This window comes from Giraffa tippelskirchi, chromosome 4 (genome assembly GCF_054371585.1).
Source record: "Giraffa tippelskirchi isolate mGirTip1 chromosome 4, T2T-mGirTip1v1.2.pri, whole genome shotgun sequence".
In the NCBI taxonomy this organism is placed as follows: Eukaryota; Metazoa; Chordata; class Mammalia; order Artiodactyla; family Giraffidae; genus Giraffa; species Giraffa tippelskirchi.
The window spans coordinates 77,133,628-77,161,048 of record NC_137278.1 but is presented as its reverse complement, the minus strand read 5'-3'; the positions used below and the strand labels follow the sequence as shown (position 1 = coordinate 77,161,048).

Sequence of the window (27,421 nt, the reverse complement as noted above, 5' to 3'; positions counted from 1 at the left end):
AAATGAGACAATGGGTAGCAAAGTATACGAAGAAATTAGAAGCCAAAATGGAAACAAAAGTAGGCTTATGCATACAGTACGCTTTACTTTAAGTCAGGAAATAAAGAAGGACGAAAATACAGTTGAACCCACCCAGTACCCAGGTCATAGTTTCTAATACCATTCTCCAATAAAATGAATCAGGACTCCTTGAAGAAATGGCTGATTCTAGGGCTAGGGCAGAAAATACACACAATAAATTGCCAGAAAGTAAGGAAGTACTGAAAAACACAAAGGACTTCTCTAATGATCCAGTGATTAAAACTCTGAGCCCCCACTGCAGAGACACAAGTTCCATCTGGTCGGGGAAGATCCGGCATAGCCCAAAAATAAAACAGCTATCACAAAAGATGATGGTATGTAAAAGCAACAGAAAAGTAAACTGAAAGAGCTTCCAATGGCCAGAGGTAGAACAATTTGAGTAAAAAATATAAAGTAATATTGGATTATAACCAAAAGTATGTAATAAATATCCATGAGACCATACTAATATAAACAAATGATTGATTAAATAAATAAATAGGGAGAAAAGACATATCTCCCATGCAGAATAATCCTAAATAATTTGTAGGTGCTCTACCCTCAAAGGAAGTAGAGGGTAACTCCTTGCTTCCTAAGTGTAGGTTGCTCACAGTGACATCTTTCCAATGAATGCAGTATAGAAAGGTGGGAAAAAAGAGTAACTGTAGCTGGAAGAAACGCAAACAACTTCAGCCGGGTGATCAAGATCAACATCACCAACGATATTAGGCTGATGAAAATAGAACTTCACTTCTGTGGTCTTTCTCCCCAAAACTAACAGCCTCAGTCTAATCATGAGGAAAACATCAGACAAATCCCAATAAAGGGACATTCTAAAAATACCTGACTAGTATTCCTCAAAACTGTCAAGTCACTAAAAACAAGGCAAGTCTGAGAAACTGTCCTATCCAGAAGAACTTAGAAGACATGACAACTAAATGTACTGTGGTACCCTGGATGGGGTCCAGGGACAGAAAAAAGGACATTAGGTTAAAAAACTAAAGAAACCTGAATAAACTATGGACTGATAGTCGATGTATTGATTCATTAACTATAACAAATGTAGCAGCCTGGTATAAGTTATTCATTACAAGAGGAACTGAGTGTGGGTATATGGAAACTTTCTATACTTCTTTCTCAATTTTTCTGTAAATCTAAAACTGTTCTAAAAGTGAAGTTTATTATTTTTAAAAAATGCAGTGGAATTCAAAAAAATATAGACACAAATCAGGGTAGAAGGTTCATGCCAGGTCTCAAAGGGTGAAGTTAAGTGTGTAAGACACTTCTAGTAGTAGTTGTCCATTACAGCTGGGGTCTGACTGTTCCTCAGCTTACCTTGATGCTGCTGCTTCTCCTCTGCCCCCAAGGCTAACTGTATTCCCAACTCTACGTATGCGGGCTCTTTTTAGATCGTCCATCCTTTTTCAATTACCCAGAGAACATCTCCATCTGGAAGTTCCATTGGCACTACAAATCAGCTTGTCCCAGAACAAATCAGTGACCCTCATTATTTCCATCATGTGTAACTGTACCACCACCCGCCTGCCTCTGTTCTGCACAGCTCCATGCCTCAAGATTCTGACCCATAAGCATAAGAGAACATCTGTGTGGTACTTCCCTAATGGTCCAGTGGTTGAGACTTCGCCTTCCAATGCAGGGAGTGCAGGCTCAATCCCTGGTCGAGGAGCTGAGATCCCACATACCTCGTTGCCAAAACGCTAAAACGTAGAACAGAAGCGTTGTTGTAACAAATTCAATAAATACTTTAAAAATGGTCCACATAAAAAAAAAAAACCTTTAAGAAAAGAGAGAGAACATCTGTATGTTATAAACAGGCTTCGCAAAACTGATCCTTCCATGCCTCATCGAATCCTTGGTACTTTTTCCCATCTCAGGCCACATCTATTATTGGCTCGGCCTCATTCTTAGGTTCCTCTTCTCCCTGGCCTCTACCCAGATATCTGAGCTCCTAGCTTTGGCAACTGATGTCTGTAGCCAAGAGAGAGGACCCGAGGTCTGTCAGCAGCCATGTGAGTGAGCTTGAAGGCAGATTCTACCCCTTGTAGGACCTCATAATGACTGCAGCCTCAGCCAGCAAACTGACTGCAACCTTGTGAAAGACTCTGGACCGTAGGCACCAAGCTAAGCCATGCCCACATTCCTGACCACAGAAACTGAAATAATTAGGAATTCCCTGGTGTTCCAGCGGTTAGGACTCAGTCTTTTCATTGCGGTGGCCCAGGTTCAGTCCCCGGTCAGGAAACTAAGATTCCTCAAGCTGTGTGGCACGGCTGAAAAGCAAAAACTGAGATAATAGCTGTTATTTTGGGTTACTAAGTTTTAGGATAATTTGTTACACAGCAATAGATAACCAATACCTTCCCAAAGCCTTGTACTACCAAACTGAGTAGAGCCCAATGGCACAGACAGACCCCAGATAGCATTACAAAGGGCCATGTACCCAGGGTGCATGGAAGGAAAGAATGAAGCTCAAGAGCAGCTGACACCCTTTTCTTCTTATTTATTCAAGCCAGTTTGGGAAGCCTTTTGTCAGACTGGTGAAGCCTTTTGTCTAGGCTGGCTAGTTGCCAGATCATTGCACCTGATTCCTTCTAAGGCAGCCAAGTCTAGCTGTCCAAGTTCCCTATACAAATAGATAATGTGGTAATCTTTCCAGCTGAGTAATGGAGGCCAACAGAGTATTTTACCTATTCTTAAACCCACTTGAGGAGACAGGTGGAGCTAGTTACAGCTAGCTTCTTTCCTAACTCCAACATGCAATAGGACCATAAGGGCTACCCTATACAGAATATGAGACATTTGTGTCTCCAGTTTGTTTCAAGAGTACGGAGTTGGAACACTGTGGCATCACTGGGAGGGTCGGGGCCGGTGAGCTGTGGCTCTTGGTGTTGTGCCTGCTCTGGAATAATGTTCTTGGCACCTACTTTCAGGAAGGAGTGGTCAGCTCTTCTGGAATAAGATACCTAGGCAACCTGCCTGGCCGAGCTAGGGGTCCCCTGCTTCTGGCTTAGGAGAGGGCAGAAAGCCATGGTGTGGTCTTACTGGTGAAACAGAGACTGGACTGAGCCCTCACTCATCCCTCTGGTCTAAGCACAGCCAAGTGAAGGCAGAAACTCCTCCAGAAGCCTATAGACTACACTTACGGTAGGAGTTTATCAGACTCTCAGAGTGCCTCCCAAAGCCTCCTGGGAAAGTTATAAAGCATAAAAGTGGCAAGCCGGAACTCTACCAAGATGACCGCTGCCCACTGTGTCTTCCAAACTTACACACATTCTCAAAACCACCTGCAAGGCTCAGCTACTTTGAATAACCTGTCCTACTCCTGCTGCCGCATCACCCCTGCTGGGCTTGTAAGCCTTCCTGAACCAGGATGTGGTCAGGTATTTGGATAATAATCCATGTGACAGTTTTCCTTTCCCTGGAAACAGAGCCGATACCTAGGTGGCACCCTGGGGTCATGTACATGTCTCTCCTCCCTGTTCCTGGCCGGGGCTCGCTGATAGGGGTGACTGCTGGTCCAGCCTGGAACAGTCACGTTCTCCTGCCTGTAAATCTGGAGCATTCATTGAATCAATATCAAGCCTGAGGGCTTGGGGAGCTGAATCCAGACTATTGCCCTAGAGAATGTGTCCATGACCTCTAGCTGCCGAGGTCCCTGAAGCTATGCTAGTTCCTATTCTTTCCAAGACTTGATTACTTAGCTCCTTTATTTCAGTTCTAAAGAAGCCTTCCACTAAACTCCATAATATTTTCTTGCAACCAAAAGAAACTTACTTAACACAAAGTTCAACATATATTTATTGGGCACCATTTATGTGTAGTTACTGTGCTAGATTCCAGGAATTTGGGGATACAAAGATTATTTTTTAATCAATCTTTCTCCTAAAGGGGTGCAGTGTTCAATCTATATTCCTTGAACATGACCTCAAAATGCTTAATGTTTTAAAAAAAAAGAGTGGGGGGGAAATTCCCTGGTGGTACAGTAGTTAGGACTGCACGCTCTCACTGTGGGAGCGGTTTGGGAGCGGTTCAGTACCTGTTCAGGGAACCTGCAAGCCAAGCAGTGTGACCAAAAAAGAAAAAAAAAAAGGATGTGGGCTGACACAGGGACTTATCTTCCCTCCTTGCTGCTGGAATCTGGACAAGGCAAATTAGGAAAGGGCAGGAAGCCATGATGTGATCTTAGTGGTGAAATGGAGACTGTATAGAGCCTCCATTCATCCCTCTGGTCCAAGCACAGCCAGGTGAAGGCAGAAACTCCTTTGAAGACAAAAACCCCACTTCAACCAGGGAGATAAGGTAAGACATAGTGGATGGAGGAGCCACAGGAGGAAAGAACCAGGCCCCTAATGACCTCAAGATGCAGAGTTACCTATAAAAAAAGAAAAAAGAGTTACCTGCTGACCTACACACATCATCTCTGATGTTATATAAGAGGGAAATCAGCTTCTTTGCTCTTTAAGCAACTGAATTTGGGGATTCTCTTTTGAGTAGTCATTAGAAACCCCCACTCCCAAAACTAATACAATCACCTCTCCATTAACAGAGATTCGGTGTTACCATGACCTCAGGTGGCTGGCCTAAGGTACTTCTTAGTCAGAGCATGCTGACTCTAGTGAAAGTGATCATGGTTCTAGATTGGAATCTCTGCAGGGCATCAAAAACAGAACAGTTCCAGGGTTTGGTGGACTATATCTCTGATCTAATTCCTCTCTTTCCCACAATTTCCCTTTGATTGATCTTCTGGGGGGAAAAAAAAGCTTTCTATTCACCGAGAATGGTTGCAACCATCATTTGGGGGAAGTTTAAGACCCTCTTCATCCCTATGTCTATGCCCACAGACCCTGATCCACAATTTATACTAGAGATAGATGCCTCCAGTCTTTCAGTGGTGCTACATTCTCTCAGAATCTGTAAGCACTGAGGCCCTAAAATTGGTGGAAGAGAAAAAAAATTGGGAGGGGGGTTATTATTTAAAAAAAAAAAAGGTACTTGCAGCAAAGTCACCTTCCAGATCTAAAGCCAACTTTTAACTTCAAGGCCCCAATACTCTATGACATACAATTTAATTATCAAAGCCTAAGCCCTTTTGGGTCTCTTGAGGGTGAGGCCTGCCAGGTGCATGGAGTCCAATTACTTCTGCATTTCGATCTATTTTAACCTCTCCTTTGCCACAGAGAACAAACTGCCATGTCAATCCATGTTTTCCCAGGTAACCTGAGTACTCAGGACTCCAAATGCCCCCTGAAGAAGTCCACAGGCAGATAACTCCATCCAGACCTAGAAATCATTGCCCAGCACGAACACCAATCTGATACCAGGAGCTCCATCACCCAGACACAGCCCCAGAGAAAGGCAGTTGCAGGAGTGACTGCCAAGTCCCATAGATGGTTGTTTGCCCTTCTGGGTGAGGCCAGGATTCATGGCTCTGCCTGTGTCCCACACTTCTCTGGAGGCCTCCAGGGTCCTGCCAAGATGACTGATGCATTCCATGGAATGTCTCTTGGACCTACCAATACTCATTGTGGTCTGCTCTGTGAATCCAGACAAATGATAGCTACATTCACCCTCATCTCTGGGCACCCTGGAAGATGTCCTGTGCTAGAATTTATTTCCAAACCCTCATTATGTCTGGACTATGATTTGTTCATTTTGTTTATTCTTCCATGTAATGTTTATAAAGAAATTTCTATGGGCTAGGTACTGTTCTATTATCTGAGAGTATAACAAAATGAAGTCTCTGTAGCTTGGGAGTTTATATCTGAGTGGAGAAAAGGAAATGATGCATTAAAAAGGAAGTAACAGGGAATTCCCTGGGGGTCCAGTGGTTAGGACTTTGCGATTCACTTCCAGGGCCTGGGTTCAATCCCTGGTCAGAGAACTAAGATCCTATAAACCATGCAGCGCAACCAAAAAAATAAAAGAGTAAATATACACAGTACCTGCTAGGGCTTCTCTGGTGGCTCAGTGGTAAAGAATCCACCTGCCAATGCAGGAGACACAGATTTGATCCCTGGTATGGGAATATCCCAACATGCTGCAGAGCAATTAAGCCCATGTGCCACAACTACTGAGCCTGTGTTCTAGAGCCGAGAGCTGCAACTGCTGAGTCCACATGCCATAACTACTGAAACCTGTGCACCCTGGGGCCCATGCTCTGCAACAAGAGAAGCCAGCGCAATGAGAAGCCTGAGCACCACGAGTAGAGAAAAGCCCACGCAGCAACGAAGACCCAGAACAGCTCCTTACAATTGTGAAATAAAATTTAGTAATAATTTTCTTTAAGTAAGCATCCAATATGTTAGTTGCTGATGAGTGCTGAGAAGAAAAAGCAGGATCACAGTGGTAGGCACTCTTTTAGATAGGGTGGTCAAAGAGGGCCTCTGCTTTCAGCAGAAACCTCAGTGAAGGAAAAGAGTAAGGTGTGAGGATTTCTGGAGAACAGGGAAGGAGTGCAAAGGCCCTGAGGCAGCAACATGCTTAGTGTGTTGGAGGCATACAAGTTAGTCATTCCATCTGTTCCTTCCTTCCCCCACTTCCTCTCTTCTCTTTCTCACTCCCTTTCTTCCTTCCTTCCCTTCTTTACTGAAAACAAGTGTTTTAATGTTCAGACTGAGAGGAGGATGACTGGATGTGATCCTGAGACCATGTTCATATGCAGCTATGAGTACTTTAAGGCATAAGTCCTCTTAACCTCCAAGGTGTTGTAGGTAGAGATAATACAAGCTGGAAGAGCCCAGAGAAGGTATGTTCCCTGGAAGTTAAATCTTATGTATTTCAAACCATTTTTCTTTTTCATAGAAAAAGTGCCATTTCTTGATAAATAAAATGTCAAAATTCTCTCGTGGAGTCCCAAGACTTCCTGCTTGTTAGTGCCAGTCACTTTCTCAGAGAACGTTTGCAGCATCCAATTACTATCAGTACATGTTAAATATCCATCCATCCATGAGATAGCTTGGGCTCTCTCCACAGTGCCATGATTCTTGGGCTCTCTCCACAGTCCCACGTCTCTCTCTTCTTCTCTCTCCCTTCACCCCTTTCTCTCTCTCTCTGTTTTCCTTAAGCAGCCCATATCTTTACAGCCAGCCAAAGAAATTATCTAGTTCTCTTGTAAAAGGAGCTTAGCTTTAGTAGATAGACCTGGTGATTTGAATACTGGCTTCACCTATGGTTAGCTGTGTGAACTTAGGAAAATCCCCTACCTTCTCTGAGTATCTACCTTCTTGTATCTCAGCCATTTTCAAGTGTTTTGTTTTCCTTTTTTTAAATAAAGGGGTTTTTTTGTTTTTTTTTTTTTAATTTTGGCCATGCTGGATCTTTGTTGCAGCACAAGGGCTCTTTTTTTGTGGCATGTGGGCTTACTTGTCCCATGACATGTGGGATCTTAGTTCCTGGACCAGAAATCAAACCTGCGCCCCCTGGAGTGGAAGCAGGGAAGCTTAACCACTGGACTGTCAGGAAAGTCCCAGAACTTTCTCTTAAAGAAAAAAAAAATTGAGAGAAATAAACTTTTATCGTTCTTATGCACTTTTTAAAAACTGTGTCTATTATGTGCAACTGGAAGTGGTGCGTGGACTCCTAACAGCCGTCTTGGACCTTGAGACAATGAGCTAATGAAGGTGAACAGCGAGGTAGAAAGAACCCAGGTCGTGGGCAGCAGTGGAGCTATCATTGGAGCTATCATGAGTCAAGATGACTACTTGACAAATAAAACATCAAAATTCTCTCATGGAGTCCCAAGGCTTCGTCTCTGCTTGTTAGTGGTCTAGTGGGACTTCCCTGGTGGTCTAGTGGCTGGGAATCTGCCTGCCAATGCAGGGGACACTGGTTCAATCCCTGGTCCAGGAAGATTCCGTGTATCTTGGGACTACTGAGGCTTTGAGCCACAACTACAGAGGCCTATGCTCTGCAACAAGGGAAGCCCACACACCTCAACTGGAGAATAGTCCCCGCTTGCGGCAACTAGAGAAAGCTGCGTACAGCAAGGAAGACCCAGTGCAGCCTAAATAAATACATAAAAAGGAGACTCCCAGAAGTACCGTACAACACTTCTATTTGTATGTCATTGGCCAGAATTTGGTAACATGGTACATTTACCTTCAAGAGAGGATGGGAAATGCCTTTGAGATAGGTGACTTGCTGCCTTGAATAAAATCAGGGTTCTGCAACTAAAAAGGAAGAGAAAAATGTTGGCCTAAGCAATACGTTTGTACCTTTTGGGTACATGTTGATGACATGCATCTCTCTTAAAGGACCCAGAGAGTAGTCCTGGAACTTTCGACATGGACATGTAGATAAAAAATAAGCCACAGGAGTATTGACCCTCCAAAGACCTTCCCTGGGGCCTCATAGAATAAAGAGGGCATAGAGTAAATCAAGTCTGTGTACAGAGAAAGGTTGTAGGCTATCTCGAAGGCAATTCTGCCTTGGTGTGGACTGGGTGATTAGGAATTTAGAGTGGTCCTTCATGGCGCATGTTTGACCAGAGCACAGGTGTCCCAATCAGAGGCTTTATTGGTTCATGTAACCACACTATGAGAGGGGTAGAGGCAGCTGGCTTCAGAGGCAACTGGAATCAGATACTCAAATGCCACTTTCTCTCTGCATTGTCTGCATCTTTGCTTCCCAATGAAGAATGGCTTCTTCTGTTCAAGTGGAAATTTGTCTGCCATATCAGCCTCCCTTTCTCTGGCTGGAAGTTAAAAAAAAAAGAAAAAACTGCTAGGGGAAGGCTCTGGTGTACATCACATGCCTTATCTAGTCATCAGGGGTTGCGTCTGATAAAGGAAGTCCACTTGTGGAGGGACAAAACAATGCTCATTAAGGCCAATATTACGTGTTAGCTTTGTAGAAATCTTAAATGAAAGGTAAAAATGATATAGGTAGAAAAATTCTTTTCCTTTTGTTGTGAGTTTGTCCCCCAATTTGATGTTTGCCTTTAAGTTTTAGTCATTCAGTAAACACTGCAAAGCACTCATTTTGCACTAGACTCCCGTGTCCTTAGGTATCCTTTCTTCAGTCCTGTTAACAGTTGATTAGGTTACAGCTTTCACTAAATCCATTTCAGTCTTAAGGATATACTTCAGACTCTTGATAGGATTTAGATATTTCCCAAGTCTTCTCAGTAATATCTATTCTAGACATTCCTCCTATTGAGGCTCTTACCCAGTTGGCTACTGTCAACTAATGAGGGCTCCTTGCTTGTAAATTACAGAAGCCTGTTCAGATCAACTTAGGCAAAAAGGAAGACAGAATTCATACCTTTAAGAAACTGGACTCAGGAGGGATTGAAATTTGAAAATAGGGGTCTGTGAGATGCCAAGGCAGGCATTTTTCTCTGTGTTCCTTCCTTTCTTTCTTTCTCTCTTTTTTGGGCTACACTGATGACTCCTGCCTTTTTTCTGCTTTCTCTGCATATGATCTTTCTCTGTGTTCATGGGGAATATAATTGCCACCCACCCACTATTCCAGAATGTGTATATACTCCTAGATCAAGTACACAGACTCCCAAGTACCTACCTCATCCACAGGTTCTTGAGTAACTGTCACACTTGAGTCAGGAGTCTTCTATTCCAGTCATCTGTGGTCAGGGGAACAGAGTCTCAAGTGATAAACATGACCCTGGTCCCAGCTCTGTGTGGAGGCTGGGAGTGTGGGTGAGTCCTCAGAGAATGCAAGCTGGGGCTTACATTGTTGGAATCTGCCTGAGAACTTCCTGTTAGAGATCTCCAAGTGGGAAGAGAATAGTCCTGAATACCAAGGACCACTCTGTGCATTTCTTGCCTAGCTTCATGGCAACAGCAGTATTTGATGACCAACTGATAACTGACCTTGAGCCTCTAGTTCTTTAATCAACATAAGGGTTTGTTTAGGTCTCACAGAGATTAGAGGCCTCTAGAACTCCAGGTCCCAGAGATGACAGCAACAACAGAAAACAGCTTGGTCATAAGACCATCAAGATCTTGAACCCCATGGTGCACTGCCCTTCTTCCCCGGCAGTGGTTAAAACTCCACATTCCCAATGCAGAGTGCGTAGGTTCCATCCTTGGTCGGGGAACTAAGATCTACCATGCCACAGGTCACAGCCAAAAAATAAAAAGTACTGTCCTTAAAGTGACTTCTTAGTGTATTAACTAATGTCACTTGATTTATGGATTTGTGACATAATAATAATAAGAGACATGGGTAAAAGAATGCTAGATTCTTATCTCACTTGCCAATTTACCCTTCAGTGATCCTCTCCATTTCTATGATTTTTAAATGTCATATCCATAGAAAAGACTCACAAATCTAAACCATAGCCCTCACCTCTAAACTTAGCTCTAGGTATAATTTCCACTTGCATGGCACATTGCTATAAATATTCCAAATTCATTATGACCAAAACAAAACTATCTTTTTCCACAAATTTTCTCTTACCACATTACCAAACCAAGCACTTGATGGCACTGACTTTTTCTTGTCTTTTTTTGGCCACCCTGAAACCATTCACCTCAGTATGGAACTCAAACCTGGCCAAAACTCATAGTCTTCCAACTGAGGTAACACACTGGGCTACAGGACTTAATGAAGCTGAGGTTCTTAATGTCTCATCATAGAAAAAATATGATAAACCTAGGTAGCATATTAAAAAGCAGAGACATTACTTTGCCGACAAAGGTCCATATGGTCAAAGCTATGGTTTTTCCAGTAGTCATGTATGGATGTGAGAGTTGGGCCATAAAGAAAGCTGAGCATTGAAGAATTGATGCTTTCAAACTGTGGTGTTGAAGAAGACTCTTGAGAATCCCTTGGACAGCAAGGAGATCCAACCAATCCATCTGAAAGGAAATCAATCCTGAATATTCATTGGAAGTACTGATGCTGAAACTGAAGCTCCAATATTTTGACCACCTGATGCAAAAAGCTGACTCATTAGAAAAGACCCTAATGCAGGGAAAGATTGAAAGCAGGAGGAGAAGGGGACAACAGAGGATGAGATGTTTGGATAGCATCACTGACTCAATGGACATGAGTTTCAGTGACCTCCAGGAAATGGTGATGGACAAGGAAGCCTGGTGTGCTGCAGTCCATGGGGTCACAAAGATTCGGACACTGAGCGACTGACAACAACAACATCACAGAAAGAATTCAGTGAGAGACGAAGTGATAGGTAAGAAGTGGATTTATTTAGAGAGAAACACACTCTACAGACAGAGTAGAGTGGGTCATCTCAGAAGAGAGAGTAGCCTTGAAATGTGGTGTGGTTAGCTTTTATGGGCTGGGTAATTTCAAAGGCTAGTGAGTGGGAAGTTTATTCCAACTACTTTGGGGCAGGGGTGGAGATTTCCAGGAATTGGGCCACCATACACTTTTTGGGCTTTGATGGTCAGCCTTGAAACTGTCATAGCGCCTGTGGGTGTGCCACTTAAATTTGCTGACATGTTACAATGAACACATACTGAGGCACAAGATCCAGTGGACATCGACCTTGTTGGACTAATTGGTTCTAATCAGTTCATGTCCCTGGGCTAAGTCCTTCTCTTCAAGTTGGCACTTTGTCCCCTTCCCTCCTATTTCAACATTACACCGCAGGCGGGATCTTAGTTCCCTGACCAGGGATCAAACCTATGCCTGCTGCAGTGGAAGTACAGATTCTTAACCACTGGACTGGGCTGCCAGGGAAGTCCCTCAGCAGCATTTCTTGTAAAATAACTACTGCCAAGCTAGAAACCTTCCTGTATCCTCTCCATCTGGCCCCTTTATCCAACCTCAGAACTGCCCCCTTTGGTTAAGCACTCTTACATCTTGTCTGGACAGTTGCCACGGCCTTTTCATTAACTTCCTTACTTTCTCTCCCTCTCTGTGCTCCAGTGCCTCTCATTAAAAACATAAGCATTGTTGCCACCTTCCTAAACACATGATCACCTACAGAGTGAAACCCAAAGTTTCTTAACAATCAAGGCTCTTAAGATTTTCTGTGTCTATGTGCCCTTCGTTGCTCAGTCACGTCCAACTCTTTGCAAACCCTTGAAACTTTTTACCTCAGATTGGGGTTTGAACCCACGTAGCTGGCACTCGAACCCAGTCAAAACCCACAGGACCTGGTTTCAGGACCTAATGGAGCTCAGGTTCTTGATGTCTCATCGCAGAAAGAATTCAGTGAGAGACAAAGTGATAGGTAAGAAGTGGATTTTGTTTAGATCCAGAGAGAAACACACTCCACAGATAGAGTGTGGGCCCTCACAGAAGGTGAGTATGGCTGCTGTGAAATGTGGCATGGTTAGTTTTTATGAGCTGGGTAATTTCATATGCTAATGAGTAGAATTATTCCAATTCTTTTGGGAAAAGGGTGGAGAGTTCCATGAATTGGGCCGCCTCCAGGGATTGGGCCACCGCCCACTCCTTGGTCTTTTGACAGTGCCTTGAAACTGGCATGAGAAAAGGAAAGATATACCCATTTGAATGCAGAGTTCCAAAGAATAGCAAGGAGAGATAAGAAAGCCTTCCTCAGTGATCAGTGCAAAGAAATAGAGAGGAAAACAGAATGGGAAAGACTAGAGATCTCTTCAAAAAAATTAGAAATACCAAGGGAACATTTCATGCAAAGATGGGCTCACTAAGGGACAGAAATGATATGGACCTAACAGAAGCAGAAGATAATTAAGAAGAGGTGGCAAGAATACACAGAAGAGCTGTACAAAAAAGATCTTCACAACCGAGATAATCATGATGGTGTGATCACTGGACTAGAGCCAGACATCCTGGAATGTGAAGTCAAGTGGGCCTTAGGAAGCATCACTACGAACAAAGCTAGTGGAGGTGATGAAATTCCAGTTGAGCTATTTCAAATCCTAAAAGATGATGCTGTGAAAGTGCTGCACTCAATATGCCAGCAAATTTGGAAAACTCAGCAGTGGCCACAGGACTGGAAAAGGCCAGTTTTCATTTCAATCCCTAAGAAAGGCAATGCCGAAGAATGCTCAAACTACCTCACGATTGTACTCATCTCACACACTAGTAAAGTAATGCTCAAAATTCTTCAAGCCAGGCTTCAACAATATGTGATCTGTGAACTTTCAGATGTTCAAGCTGGTTTTAGAAAAGGCAGAGGAACCAGAGATCAAATTGCCAACATCTGCTGGATCATCGAAAAAGCGAGAGAGTTCCAGAAAAACATCTATTTCTGCTTTATTGACTATGCCAAAGCCTTTGATTGTGTGGATCACAATAAACTGTGGAAAATTCTGAAAGAGATGGAAATACCAGACCACCTGCCTCTTGAGAAATCTGTATACAGGTCAGGAAGCAACAGTTAGAATTGGACATGGGACAATAGACTGGTTCCAAATAGGAAAAGGAGTACATCAAGGCTGTATATTGTCACCATGCTTATTTAACTTACATGCAGAGTACATCATGAGAAACGCTGGGCTGGATGAAGCACAAGGTGGAATCAAGATTGCCCGGAGAAATATCAATAACCTCAGATATGCATGTTAGGTAGTTAGAATAGGAAACAGGCAATATTTCCAAAATGGCAGTGGCTAAAAGACAAGGAAAGGAAAAGCCTGCGAAAATAGAACAAAAGAAGATGAAAGGAAGGTCAAAGGAAGACCAAAGGAGGACTGGAGTGAGGACTTCAAGTAGAACAAACAGCAATCCTGGCTAGCCCAATTTGCATAGGGGCAGGCCCAGGGGGAGGGAAAAACATATAAAAAGAGGAGCAAATGGGCTCTCTCTCTCTCTCCCTCCCTCCCGCACGCTGGTTCTCATCTTTGAGTCGGAATGCCCTCATGCCTGGAGGATGGATCCTCCTGCTATTTTCTAAATAAAATAGAGCTGTAACACGGAGCTGTAATGCTGATTTGTCTAAGAGCTGTAACACGATCTGTCCAAGACCCGAGAGCTGTGACGTGCCAAGGGCTATAATGTCCATCACTCCAAATCTTTGTTGTGACAAGACAGAACCAAGGAGTATACACTCGCCTGACATGTAGATGACACCACCCTTATGGCAGAAAGTGAAGAAGAACTAAAGAGCCTCTTGATGAAAGTGAAGTAGGAGAGTGAACAGGTTGGCTTAAAGCTCAACATTCAGAAAACTAAGATCATGGCATCAGGTCCCATCACTTCATGGCAAATAGATGGGGAAACAGTGGAAACAGTGGCTGACTTTATTTTTCTGGGCTCCAAAATCACTGCAGATGGTGACTGCAGCCATGAAATTAAAAGATGTTTACTCCTTGGAAGAAAAGCTATGACCAACCTAGACAGCATATTAAAAGGCAGAGACATTACTCTGCCAACAAAGGTCTGTCTAATCAAGGCTATGGTTTTTCCAGTAGTCATGTATGGATGTGAGAATTGGACTATAAAGAAAGCTGAGCACCAAAGAATTGATGCTTTTGAACTGGGGTGTTGGAGAAGACTGAGAGTCCCTTGGACAGCAAGAAGATCCAATCAGCCTATCCTAAAGGAGATCAATCCTGACTACTCATTGGAAGGACTGATGCTGAAGCTGAAACTCCAATACTTTGGCCACCTGATTCAAAGAGCTGATTCATTTGAAAAGGCCCTGATGCTGGGAAAGATTGAAGGTGGGAGGAGAAGGGGAGGAGAAAGGATGAGATGGTTGGATGGCATCACCGACTCAATGGGCATGAGTTTGAGTAGATTCCAGGAGTTGGTGATGGACAGGGAGGCCTGGTGTGCTGCAGTCCATGGGGTTGCAGAGTCGGACTCGACTGAGTGACTGAACTGAACTGACTGTAACTGTCATGGCACTTCTGGGTATGTCATTTAGCTTGCTGATTGAGGGTCAAGGTGTAGTGGAAGTTGACTTGTATGCCATCTTGGACCCATTTGATTTCAGTTGGTTTATGTGGTGTCCTTGGGCTGTAAAATTGTGCCCTGCTCCTTTCCATCATATTATACCATGGACTGTAGCCTACCAGGCTCCTCTATCCATGGGATTTTCCAGGCAAGAATACTGGAGTGGGTTGCCATTTCCTTCTCCAGGGGATCTTTGCAACCCAAGGATCAAACTCATGTCTCTTGCATTGGCAGGTGGGTTCTTTACCACTGGGCCACCTGGAAAGCTTCTGCTTATCCAGCTTCATCTACTATATGTTCCAGGCATCATATCTCACCTACTCCTTATACCCTATTAATGTCAATCTCTCATCCTTCTCAAAACAAGCATTTTCCAACATAGATACCAGAATATATTGGGTTGGCCAAAAAGATTGTTTGGGGTTTTTCGCACGATTATGGAACAACTCAAATTAACTTTTTGGCCAACCCAATGTATTCCAGGGTAATGAACAGAAATGTAATGTGCCTTCATGGAGCTATGCTCAAGTGCTAAGGGACCCAGAGGAGGAGCAACCATCAGCCTATGTGATTGGACAAGAAGTACTTATAAGGCCAGAGCAGAAATTACCAGGTGGAGTCAAAGGGGAGATAATCAGCATCAGATACTAAGGTGCAAGCTACATAAGGGACCTTTCAGAGTGCAGCATCTTTGTAGAGTAGCAGAGTGTGTGTAGTGGGGGATGGAGGGAAGTGAATGGTGATTGTTCTAGCCCAGCTAAACTTTACAGAAGGCAGTGGCACATATTAGGGGAGGCTTCAAGAGATTTGCAGGACAAAGAGATCCCTCTGGAGAGGCACAAGGAACCTAAGAAAATGCAAGTCTTGTCCTTAATTCCAAAAAGAAATGCTCTGGGTGAGATGAGAAATAAGGCTTTGAAGGACAAGTTTCTGGGATGGAGAGGAGAGCGAGGGTTCCCAGACAGAATCAATGAATTGGAGTTAATAAAAAAGGGGCAGAGGGAACACTCGTGCCTGGGGAGGAGTGTCAAAGAGAAATCCAGCTTCCTACATGTAAGATAAGAGTGTAATATAATTCCTCCCTCATTAGATAAAATGTGTCAAGCTTGTGATTTTGTGCCCGGTGCTTGGCAGATTTTTAAGAGGGTTTAAAGTTGTTAAGAGCAGTGATGGCTGAGTGATTAAGGCATTGGACTCGAAAACCAATGGGGTCTCCCCACGCAGGTGATCCCTGGGTCAGGAAGATTCCCTGGAGGAGGGTCTGTCAACCCACTCCAGTCTTCTTGCCTGGAGAATCCCTGGACAGAGCAGCCTGGCAGGCTACAGTCCATGGGGTTGCAAAGAGCCGGACACGACTGAAGCAACTTAGCACACACACATGCGTGCAAAGTTGATAAACTGTTTTCCATAGACTGCATGATCCTCAGAAGTATGGAATCCAAGGGCAGAGAACTTACAGATATGAAATTGGCGGCCCAAAGGGTCAGGCTCCCCCAAGTCAGAGGTGGGCGGGGTTAAGATCCCAGACCCGGCTTTCTGCCTGAGGCTTCTATGCCTTTGGAAATATTTTCAAACTGGAAATTCTGGTTTTTTAAATTCTTTTAAGCAGGAAATCTTGAACTTGCATTCCCAGAGAGATTCCAAGATGTGAAAGTAGGGCTCAGTATAATGCTAATCACAGTGATAATAGTAGTACTTAAAAGAAGCCATTTCCGCTAGGGTGTTTTGGAAATTCATTCTGTAGATAGCCTGGTTGGGGGAAGGGAAGGAAAGAGGAAGGGTCTTAATAAAAAAAAAAAAAGGAAGAAAAAATTAACTTCAACTAATAGCAAAGACAATAGGGGCGCCTGGTGATTGCTTTGGGCACTTCAATGTGAATAGTAATGGGAGGGCACCTTGTTTGCCTCCATTGTGATAGGCTTCATCAGTGGCTTCACTCAAACAAAGGCTTTGGGGAGATTAGTGGAGGGTGTGGCCTGGCCCCACTCTGGGTCAAAGTCTTTGGCAGTCTAGGGCCCAGAATTAGAATGCACTCCTCTGTTTTCCTGACTAAGAGTGGGACACATCAGAACACACGTGCATGTAATCAACTCTAGGGGTGGCTTCTACCAACAGTCTAGCCTGGCAACCAGATTGTTGATCAGGTTTTTTTCCTAGTCAAACCAAAAAGACTTGAAAATAATTGTTTGTAGTTTCTCACATGTACTGCACGCTAGAAATTTTTTCCTGCTTTTATTCCTTTTGCATACTGCAAATTTTCCGCAAGCATCCATGTACATGGAATCTGTGGTACCTAATGGGTTCCCTGCTGTCAAAGGCTCACATTTGGATGGGAAACAAGGGAGGAGGCATCTGTGGAGCCAACTAGCAAAATAGTTATGGGGGAAAAAAAAGGAAAGAAGAAAAGAAAAATGCTGGAGACAGAAATGTGATCTGGACGAGACATGTAAACAAATCAGTATACAATATGGCAGAATGGGACACATATCATATGGATCCCACGGCAAGAGGTGTACACAAGTTGGAACAAGGTGATTTGGGAGCCAGTGGGGTCAGTCTAGGAGGCTTCACAAGGTTGTGTTCTGTCCACTGAGAGGCTCCATTCTGGGCTTAAGTTTTGTCCAGCAAATTAGACATAATTTTCAACTTTTAGTTTGTGCATTTTTTTCAGTCGATAGTTTTATGAGCTGTGGAGCCCCCCCCCACGCCCCCCACACACACTCTTCTTGGTGATGACTACAGTCAATGGAGGACTGTAAAAAAAAAACCCAGATTCTCTGGCCCCTCCCCCAAAGAATCAGATTTTGCAGTTCTGGGTGGGCTCTGGAAGTCTAGTGAAAAACATCAATCAAAATGGCCATCATTAAAAAATCTGCAAATAACAAATGCTGTAGAGGTGTGGAGAAAAGGGAAACCTCCTACATTGTTGGAGGGAATGTAAAATGGTGCAACCACTATGGAACATAGTAGGGAGGCTCCTCAAAACACTAAAAGCAGAGTTGCCATATGATCCATGAATTCCTACTCCTCAGGCATATATCTAGACAAAACTCTAATTCAAAAAGATATATACACCCCTTTGTTCATAGCAGTGCTTTTCACAATAGCCAAGACATGGAAACAACCTAAATGCCCATGGACAGATAAATGGACACTGGAATACTACTCAGCTATAAAAAAAAGAATGAAATAATGCCATTTTCAGCAATATGGATGGACCTAGAGATTTGCATACTAAGTGAAGTAAGTCAGAAAGACTAATACCATATAATACTACTTAAATGTGGAATCTAAACTATGACACAAATGAACTTATCTACAGAAGAGGAACAGATTCACAGACATGGAGAATAGACTCATGGTTGCCAAGAGGGAGGGAGGTGAGCGAGGGATAGATTAGAAATTGGGGATTAGAAGATGCAAACTATTATAAACAACAAGATCCTACTATATAGCACAGGCAACTATGTTCAATCTTCTGTAATAAATCATAATGGAAAAGAATGTGAAAAAGAATGTATATATATGTATAACTTATCGCAAAGAGTCAGACACGACTGAGCGACTGAACTGAACCGATATATATAACTTTGTCACTTTGCTGTACAGCAGAAATTAATACAACATCGTAAATTAACTATACTTCAATAAAATAAATTTAAAAGCACAACAACAAGAAACAAACTGCCTTGTGCTTCTGATAATCAGCCATTGGAGTCTATTGATGCAGTGAGGGGAACAGGCCCAAATAACCACGGGGTCATAAAAGAATGGTGTGTTGGTGGTGTTAGTGCTCTAGGGAGACATGTTTATGTTAAGAAGTTTGCCCAGTAGAGTAGAAGGAAGGAAGGTCAGGTCATGGAAACACAGATACAGAAGCTGAGGCCAAGACTGCATGTTGCCATGCTCAAGCAGCTGAGGGTAGCTATAAGTTAGTGGAGTACACGAGGAGAAGAGGAGGATGTAAGACCAAGAAAGAAGAGTTGGGGCCCGATTGCAAAGGGCTAGCCTTGAATATTGTGCCGAGGAGTCTAGACTTGAATGGGGAGAGACTGAAGAACCAGAGAAGATTACTTTTATGCACACTCATACCTTGATAGAATACTGTGAGTTCTTAAAACCATTATAGGGATTCAGTTATTCTTTCCTTCTGTCTCTTGGGTAAATTAATAAATAATTCAGAATGCGAGTGAATCTAAGTCAATCAGCAAGTTTAGGGCTGAATATGAAGAAGCCTGTCTTAAAACCATCTTTCACTTGGATTATTGAAAAAGCTTTTTGTAACTGGATTCCTTGCTTCAGTCTGGTCCTTCTCAGATAGGTCTTCCTTTACTGGTTCTGAGACATATTTTTAAAATGTCTGGCACACACCCTTGCTTAAAATCTTTCAGTGGTTCCCTGTAGTCTCCACAGAATAATAAAGTTTCATCCTAGCCCAGTGTACACAGGTACTCATGAACTGGTATCGTCTTACTTATAGTAGTTTTTATGGTTTTTCGGTTTGTTGTTGGGTTTTTTGTTTGTTTGTTTGTTTGTGTAAAATAAGTTAACTTAAGGAAAATAAATGAAAATTGATTTGATGCAAGGAATAGGGGTGCAGGCTTAATACCCAAGAGACGTGAATAATCAACTTGGCTTCAGGAAGTGTTACTCTATAATTTTCTGTCTATGTCTTTGGTTTTTAAAATTTTTCATTAATTTAAACAAAATGTACTTGGGAGTACATTCACTGGCAGTCCAGTGGTTAAGAACCCATGCTTCCAATGCACGGGGCATGGGTTTGATCCCTTGTCAGGGAATTAAGATCCTGAAGCTAAAAAATAATCATAAATAAATAAATAAAATTAAAAATGTTTTTGATGCCTGGAGAAGGAAATTGCAACCCAGTCCAGTATTCTCACCTAGAAAAGTCCATGGACAGAGGAGCTTGGTGGGCTGCAGTCCATGGGGTTACATGATTGAGCACGCATGCATGAGGGTGGAGGGAGATGGGTTGGTAGCAATAAACTGATAGAACTAAAAAAAAAGTTTTTGATGAAAATGTTATGCATTCACATTGTAATATACTTCTAACAGTATGGAAGTACACAGATGACAATTGAGTTGTTTTTCACATGCCTTCCACTCTCTGTCCGCAGATGTAACTACTGTTAGTTGCAGATCTTCTATCCAATCTTCTATACATTTATGTATCTATATATTTACACTACATATATCTAATCTTTTTTTTTTCCTAAATGCAATTGTGGGCTTCTCTGCTGGGACAGTGGTAAAGAATCTACCTGCCAATGCAGGAGACCAGGGTTCAATCCCTGGGTAGGGAAGATCCCCTGAAGAAGGAAATGGCAACCCACTACAGAATTCTTGCCTGGGAAATCCAATGGACAGAGGAGCCTAGCAGGCTATAGTCCATGGTGTTGCAAAAGAGTTGGACATGACTTAATGACTAAACAACAACAACAAAAATGCAATTATACCATACGTATTTTAATCTAGCCTGCTTTTTTTCACTTAATACATTTCTTAGCTTTTTTTTTTTTTGGTGAAGGGGGTGGGTATTCTACTAAATTTTTTAGACATTTAAATTATTTTGGAAATGTCCAACCTTGTCTCTGTGGACAAATAAATTTTAAAATGTGTGTTTCTATACCCGATTCAGGAAAGAGGATCAGGGTGCCTCTACATGGAAGTGCAAATTCTTCTATCTTTAGTACCCAGAGAGAGGTGGCTGAGGGAACACAGGGCCATATCCTTGGGACTAGTGTAAATTCTGGTCAGTCCTTAGCCAACATTTCAAGTTGCTTAATATTTACTTTTTAAAAAACTGTTATAATTTGCCATCTGTTATCTCTTCAGTTAATTTTCCAAAGGCCTGGGCAGACTCAGTCTTCATGTTTCTCAAATTTGCATGATTCCTGGTTTCTAAACGTCTCCAAGTTCCTGTCGCTGAACGTCTCACAGGCCTGAATAATCACCTGTCTCCAGTTCTTCAACCTAAATAATCATTTCTCACAGGAGCCCCCAAACCTTCACCTGCTTCTCCCTGACAAGAAGTCTCGAGGGCATAGGGGACTTCATAGCCCATGACCCCTAAGACATTAGACAGCTGGGATTTTTGAAGTGGGCGCCAACATATAGGAAGAGTCCTCAGGCAATAATACCATTTCTCCTCGTATTTGAGTCGTTTTCACCTTTCCAAATCTTCTTTCTTTTTTAAAAAATTTATTTTTTTATCGACTGTGCTGAGTCTTTGTTGCTGTGAGGGGACTTTTCTCTAGTTGTGGCAAGCAGGGGCTACTCTTCATTGCGGAGCTGGGGCTTCTCATTGTTTTCTTGTGGCTGAGCCTGGCCTCTAGGGTGTGTGGACTTCAGTAGCTGTGGCACGTGGGCTCAATAGTTGTGACCCATAGGCTTCATTGCCCATGGCATGTGGGACCTTCCTGACCCAGAGACAGAACCCGTGTGTCCTGCATTGGCAGGCAGTTTACCACTGAGCCACCAGGGAAGCCCCTCTTTTTCTCCCCCTCCATAGTTAAGTTTTGGCATTGTTATATCCAACACCCCTCCCACTGCTCCCAAATTTTCTTAGACAGTTTATGCTGCTATAACTGAATACCATAGACTGGAAGCTTATAAACAACGGAGACTTATTGCTCACAGTTGTGAAGGCTGGAAGCCTGAGATCAGGGTGCCAGTAAGATCAGGGTCTGGTGAGGATCCTCTTCCGCATTGCAGACTTGTAGTCTCACATGGCAGGCAGAGGGCTAGAGAGCTCTCTGGGGTCTCTTTTATAATGCCATTCATGAAGACTCCACTCTTGTGACCTAAGTATCTTCCTGAGAGCTCCCACCTCCAACACCATCACATTGTGGGTTAGGATTTCCACATAGGACTTTGGTAGGGACAAAGATTATTCAGTCCATAATACCAAAGTTATTAAAAAAAAAAAAAAAGGAACTCAGACAATGAGCTCTAATTTACCCTTTGTCTCTTAAAACACTTCTCTTTGTTGAATTTAAAGATAAGTTTTACAGGGGACATGGCTGCCCATCTCTATTTTCAGCTCTGGAAACCCAGAAACTTTATGTGTTTATGCTAAACTAACTCCCAGGAAACTCTTACAAAAGCTAAAATGCCAATTTATTGGAAATTCCCTGGCAGTCCAACAGTTAGGACTCTCTTGCTTCCACTGCAGGTGGCACAGGTTCTGGGAACCTCTGGTCCAGGAACTAAGATCCTCCAAGTCTAGTGGTGTGGCCAAAAATTAAAAAAAAAAAAAAAGCTGTTTATTCAACTTTAGCCACTATTATCCTTCTAACTTAATATAAATGTAACTGTGTTAGGGTCCCATTGCCTCTAGGTCCTATAGGATTAGGTCAGACTCCTTACCCTGGCATGTAAGGTCTTTGCAATCTGGCTTTGAACCAAGTTTCCAGTTGATTCTCATATGTCTTCCATGTGCTTTCTATATACTCTTCCCTCTGTCTGGAATGTCTTTTCTGACTCTTTACTAGGCAAAGATTTTATTTTTAACTGATGCTCCAGATGAAATAGCACCTTCTCTCAACGTCTTCTCTGACCAGCCTTGCCCTTACAGCATATTAATTGCTACCAACTCTGGGCAATTATGGCTTTTATTTTATTAGATTACAACTCATCATACTTGATTGCTTGCTTTTTCCATTGGACAGTGAACTCCTTGAGGATCAGAAATCCATTTCATGTATTAAGATAATCCAGAGTATCAGCTAAACACAGGATCTCAGTAAACGTTGAACTGAATTGAACTTCTGCCTTTGTACTTTTTGCAATTACTTCCTTTTATTTCCTAAGTTCTTATAAAAGTTAATTTTGAAAATGTCAGCCTGTCTCAGCTGTCTTTAGACGAAAGGGAGATAAAGGTGTTTGTTCATGCAGGGACTGGGAAAAAGCACATCCCTGGGGACCAGAAACAGTGACTGCTGTGGAAATACAAGTGAATGATCCCACCAAGAGGGAAAAACACAGCAGAAGAAGCCAGGCCAAACCACAACTATTTCTTTCCACCTGGAAATTACCTTTGGAGACCTTGTCTTTCCTCATAGTTGGAGATTTCTGTATATCAAAAATGAAGGGCCCTAGGACTTCCCTCGGGGTTCAGTGGCTAAGACTTGGTGTGCTCAATGCAGGGGGCCAGGGTTTGATCCCTGTTTATGCAACTATATCCCACATGCCTCAACTAGGAGTTTCCATGCTGAGACTCAAGCTCCAGCATGCTGCATCTAAGACCCAGTGTAGCCAAAAAAAATTTTTTTTAATGGAGGGCCCTGCTCCTCTGTGTTCCTTTCTGTATAGGGTGTCCTCTGGGTTTGTGTGCAGTGGGTGGAGGATGGGTTCCTAACTGGGACTTTCAAAGGTGGGATAAGAAGAATCAAGACAAGAGAGTTGGTTCACGGTTGCCCAGCATCCCATCAGCCTTATTCCAGCTAATCAGAAGGAGAGTGTGATCACCTGGGCAGATGCAGTAGAACAGATCTTCAGGAGACAGGGAAATGGACAAAAAGGATCCAGAGGAATGTGTCTGGTTGGACCTTGTTCTGGTGTCTCCAAATTTCATTCCCACAGAGCCATAATAGGGTGACCATGACTCTGAATCAATTCCTCTGCTCCTCCTACTCCCCTTTCCTCCTTCAACTCCGAAGTGCCTTGCCAACCCTTTACATCTGCCCTGAAGAGGAACTGGGATCTGAGAGTAGAGGAAAGCCATGGACCAGGAGCCCCCAGCCTTCCCCTATGATCTGCATGGTGTTTACCAAGTGCTCAACCTTGAAGTTATTTGTGGCCCTCTCTGCTTTACTGAAGAGAAATGGATTTTACCTCAACTCATGATTCCTGTTTAAATATTTAGTTTCATCAGCACAGGCCCAAGTGCCTTTTCCATTTCCCCTGGTGCCTGGGAGCCATGCTGACACCAGCATCATAAATAATGCATCAATCCGAGCAACATGCGACTGGCTGGGAGTTGCTCCATCCCTCACGTCTCAGGGCCTGCCCTTGGCTGCAGCTGCTTTAGAAGCTGGCTACCATGGAGAAGTCGGTATGGAACTCTGAAGGCTTCACCTCAAATCTCCTTCTGGAGGCAATGATTGTGATGGGCAAGCAGTCCCCACTCCAGCCCAGATCTGAGGGACTTTGTGGGGGTGTGCAGAGGTGTGTGTTGGTGGGGAGAGTGGGACAAGTGGGAAGACGTGGGAACACCACCGTCACACAGTCCTCAGACTCTCTGCCTTTGAAGTTGCTCCTACCTGGTGAGAGACTTCAGGCCACCAATAGAAAGGGTCCAACCTCGGTTCTGTGTGAATGTGGAGGAGACTGGGGACACCTGACAGGAGGAGGCAGCCAGGTTTGAGGACACAGGAAGAAGACTCAGTGAAATGCTAGAACCTTCTCTCTCCCCTTCACTTCCAGAATTCTGACTCCTAACTGGGAGGAGGGCTCCACCTTCTACACCCTCTATTCCATGAAAACAGTCCAAATTTCACCCACCAAATCAGAAGCCTGTGGGAGCATGGGAGGGAGTTACGACTTCCAGGGATGGACATTTCATCTCCTCTTGCAGAAAGCAACCAGTGACGGGATTTGACTGGACAGTTTCTGGGCAACCTGTACCAAAACTTCAAAAAGGTTAAGCTGCCTCCAGATGCCCTCCATTTGAAGCCAAGTCTTCAATGCTCCGATTGGTGCAATTAAATGGGAAACATTGCATTAGTTGCCACTAATAATATGGTCCTGGCCTGGCTTTGTAAAAGAAGCTCCTTGGGGCAGCTCTGAACTACTCATGGTTTATCCTGCAAAACTTCACAGAGATAAAAGGAAACATAAACAACCATTTATTTATCCAAGAGTTCAAAGTTTCACTTTGAGCCCTCCAACATTTTCTGTCCTTTTTGAAATCAAGACTGCAAATAAACTTCCCTCAGTCTCTTGTGGAAAGGGCAGCAGCTACAAACGTATGGATAAAGATAAAAGGCACTGATGAAAGGAGCAAATTCTAGTATTCATCCTTCAGTCTGGGGGATTCATGAGCCCCCTCTCTGCTCTTTGGAGTCATCCAAGCTGTAGAATATCTAAGGCCAGACCCTACTAATTTGTTTCAAACAGCCTAGAATTTGGACAATCAGGAACTACCAAAAGAGAAGACAGCAGGGGAGTTGGTCTCTGAAGACCACCATATTGTCAAATCCAGTGATCGATTGGTTGCTCTGGTTTATCACAATTGGACCCCACTGTTTATCACATGGGTCCTGGAACCTGGGCTTCTCAGACTTTTTTCCTAGCTCCCTACCTCTGTACTGAAGTATGTTAGCCTCGAAACAAATCTGTGTGTTTCCACCTTCCACAGTGGAGTGTGGGTTTGTGTGTGTGTGTGTGTACAAACTTTCAGGAGGCTTTGTTTGAATCATGATATTTTATATATGGCATCACTTATAACCAAGACACTTTATTTAAGATGAAAAAAATGCAGTAAGTGGCTCATATTCATGGAATTCACATGCTCCCCATGACCAAGATGGAGTTCAGCTGAAAGAAAGGAGAATGGCCTAGGAAAACCTCAGTGACAGTATCAGGCATGAGGGGAACTAACTACAGCCTACATGATTGGATGCTGTCCAATATGATTTGGAAGAGGATTTAAAAAGTTAGCCAGTGTGTATTGTCATTTCTCTCACAGCCATTAATTAGTGCAGGTCTCAGAACCCCAGTTTGAATTGGAAGGGGTCTCTTTTTGGTTTTCCATCACATAAACTTCAGATTGGTGAGGTTTGAATCCCTAGTGCTCAGAGGAGGTTTGATGCCTCTAGAGAACACAGTCATGCTGCTTTGGTTTTTTTGTTTGTTCATTTGTTTTGAAGCTGTGGGATCTTAGTTCCTTGACCAGGGATTACCCCGCGCCCCTTGCAGTGGAAGTGCAGAGTGGTAACCACTGGACCGCCAGAGAAGTCCCCAGTGATGCTTTTGTGAATTGGAAGTCAAGACTGGCCCCTTTTTATTTTGTGTTCTTCATGTTCCAGGTGATCTTTTAAAAGCGTCAATCAGATTCCTGTCACTTCTGTGTTGAAAGAGTGGACTTCAAAAATATTCACAACATAAAAGGTGCGAGTTATGCTTTCTTCAGGGGAACTTTTAGGACTTCAGGCCCAGGAGACAGCATCTCAAGTGACCCTGAGAAAACTCTGAGCAGGCAGAAGGAGGAGCCTGGTTGTTATATAGAAGTGTTGCAACAAAGGGCATATAGTCTGAACATCACAACAGTATTGTTAATTAAAGAAAACCAGATATCCCAAGTTAAGGAATTTAGTGCTTTTCTCTGTATGGGAAGGTGCAAGAGTCTGGGCTTACTGAAATCATTCCTTTGATATGTACCTCAGCTATCTGGGCCCAGTATCCTGTGTTTTTCAGGGTTCACCTTAAGGAGTGCCTGCAGTCTGGTGGCTGCTGGATGGCAGGTATTCTTTCCTTCCTGAGTTCCCTCAGGGTTCACCAGCTTACCTTCCGTGGTGGCTGCAATTGCCGATGACTGTGATATCTTTTGCTTACTAATATGGCAGGAAATATTCCATTTCTCAAAAGCCTTCCCAGTATGCTTAGAACAAAATTCAAACACTTTACCAGGGCCTTCCAGGCTCTACATAGTTGGACCCTGCTCACTTCCCTGACCTCATCTCCTACCCACACTGGTCTTCCTAGGTCACAATCAGGTCAGGCTGAGTCTTGCTTTGTGGAATTTGCATTTGCTCTTCCCTTGTCCTGGCATGTTGCTCCCCACATGTCCCAGCAGCTCACTCCTTTCTATCATTAGGTCTCTGTTGAGTTCTTATATCCAAGAGGTCTTCTCTGACCACCATCATCATTTTTGGTTTTCCTATCCTGATTTATTTTTTGTAGTGCATTTATCATTGTATGCTAGCACATCTATTGATGGATTTATTATATTTGGTCATTCACTGTCTTCTCCACAAGAATATAAGCTCCATGGGGCAGGTGTTCTGTCTGTCTTCTTCACTGGTGTGTCCTCAATGCCTTTAACAGTGCTCATTACTTATTTGGTGAATGAAAAGGGCGTTTTTTGTAGACAAGATTATATTCTTGAAAGCCTCCACTCTACTCCCCACCCTAGAGGCATTGATTGAGATCTGAGGAGCCAGAGTGCTTCCTGACAAAGGAATGGAGGGGTGAATTTGTGTATTACCTTCTTGACAATCTGCTATTGCTCATGGGAATGTGTGATACTCTACAGATGTGCCGGGGAAGAAAAAATGGAGGGGGAGGAGGATTCTTCCGCTGACAGCTGAAGGGCATAGCATCTGGGTGTTGTTTTCTCTTAGCACTAAGCCAACCATTTCTAAAGGACTTGAGCAGAACTTAAGTGGAGTGGTGTTGGGCCCCTTCTCTCTGTGTAACTCTTTTTTTAAAAAATATTTTAAAATTTATTTTATTTACTTATTTTTTAGTGTTTTGGGTCTTTGTTACTGCATAGGCTTCTCTC

The 27,421-nt window shown here is 43.2% G+C and overlaps 1 protein-coding gene across 8 annotated transcripts in view; it reads left to right on the top strand.

The window, feature by feature from the left end:
* MTA3 (metastasis associated 1 family member 3) overlaps positions 1–27,421 on the top strand; it is a 240,468-nt gene that overhangs the window by 12,087 nt on the left and 200,960 nt on the right. Inside the window, exon 2 of one of the 8 annotated variants that reach the window (XR_014082490.1) lies at positions 25,947–26,028. The exons of the other annotated variants lie outside the window; for them this stretch is intronic. The gene's annotated coding sequence lies outside the window, so the exon portion shown is untranslated. The remainder of the gene's footprint in view (positions 1–25,946; positions 26,029–27,421) is intronic. 8 annotated transcript variants of the gene reach the window in all.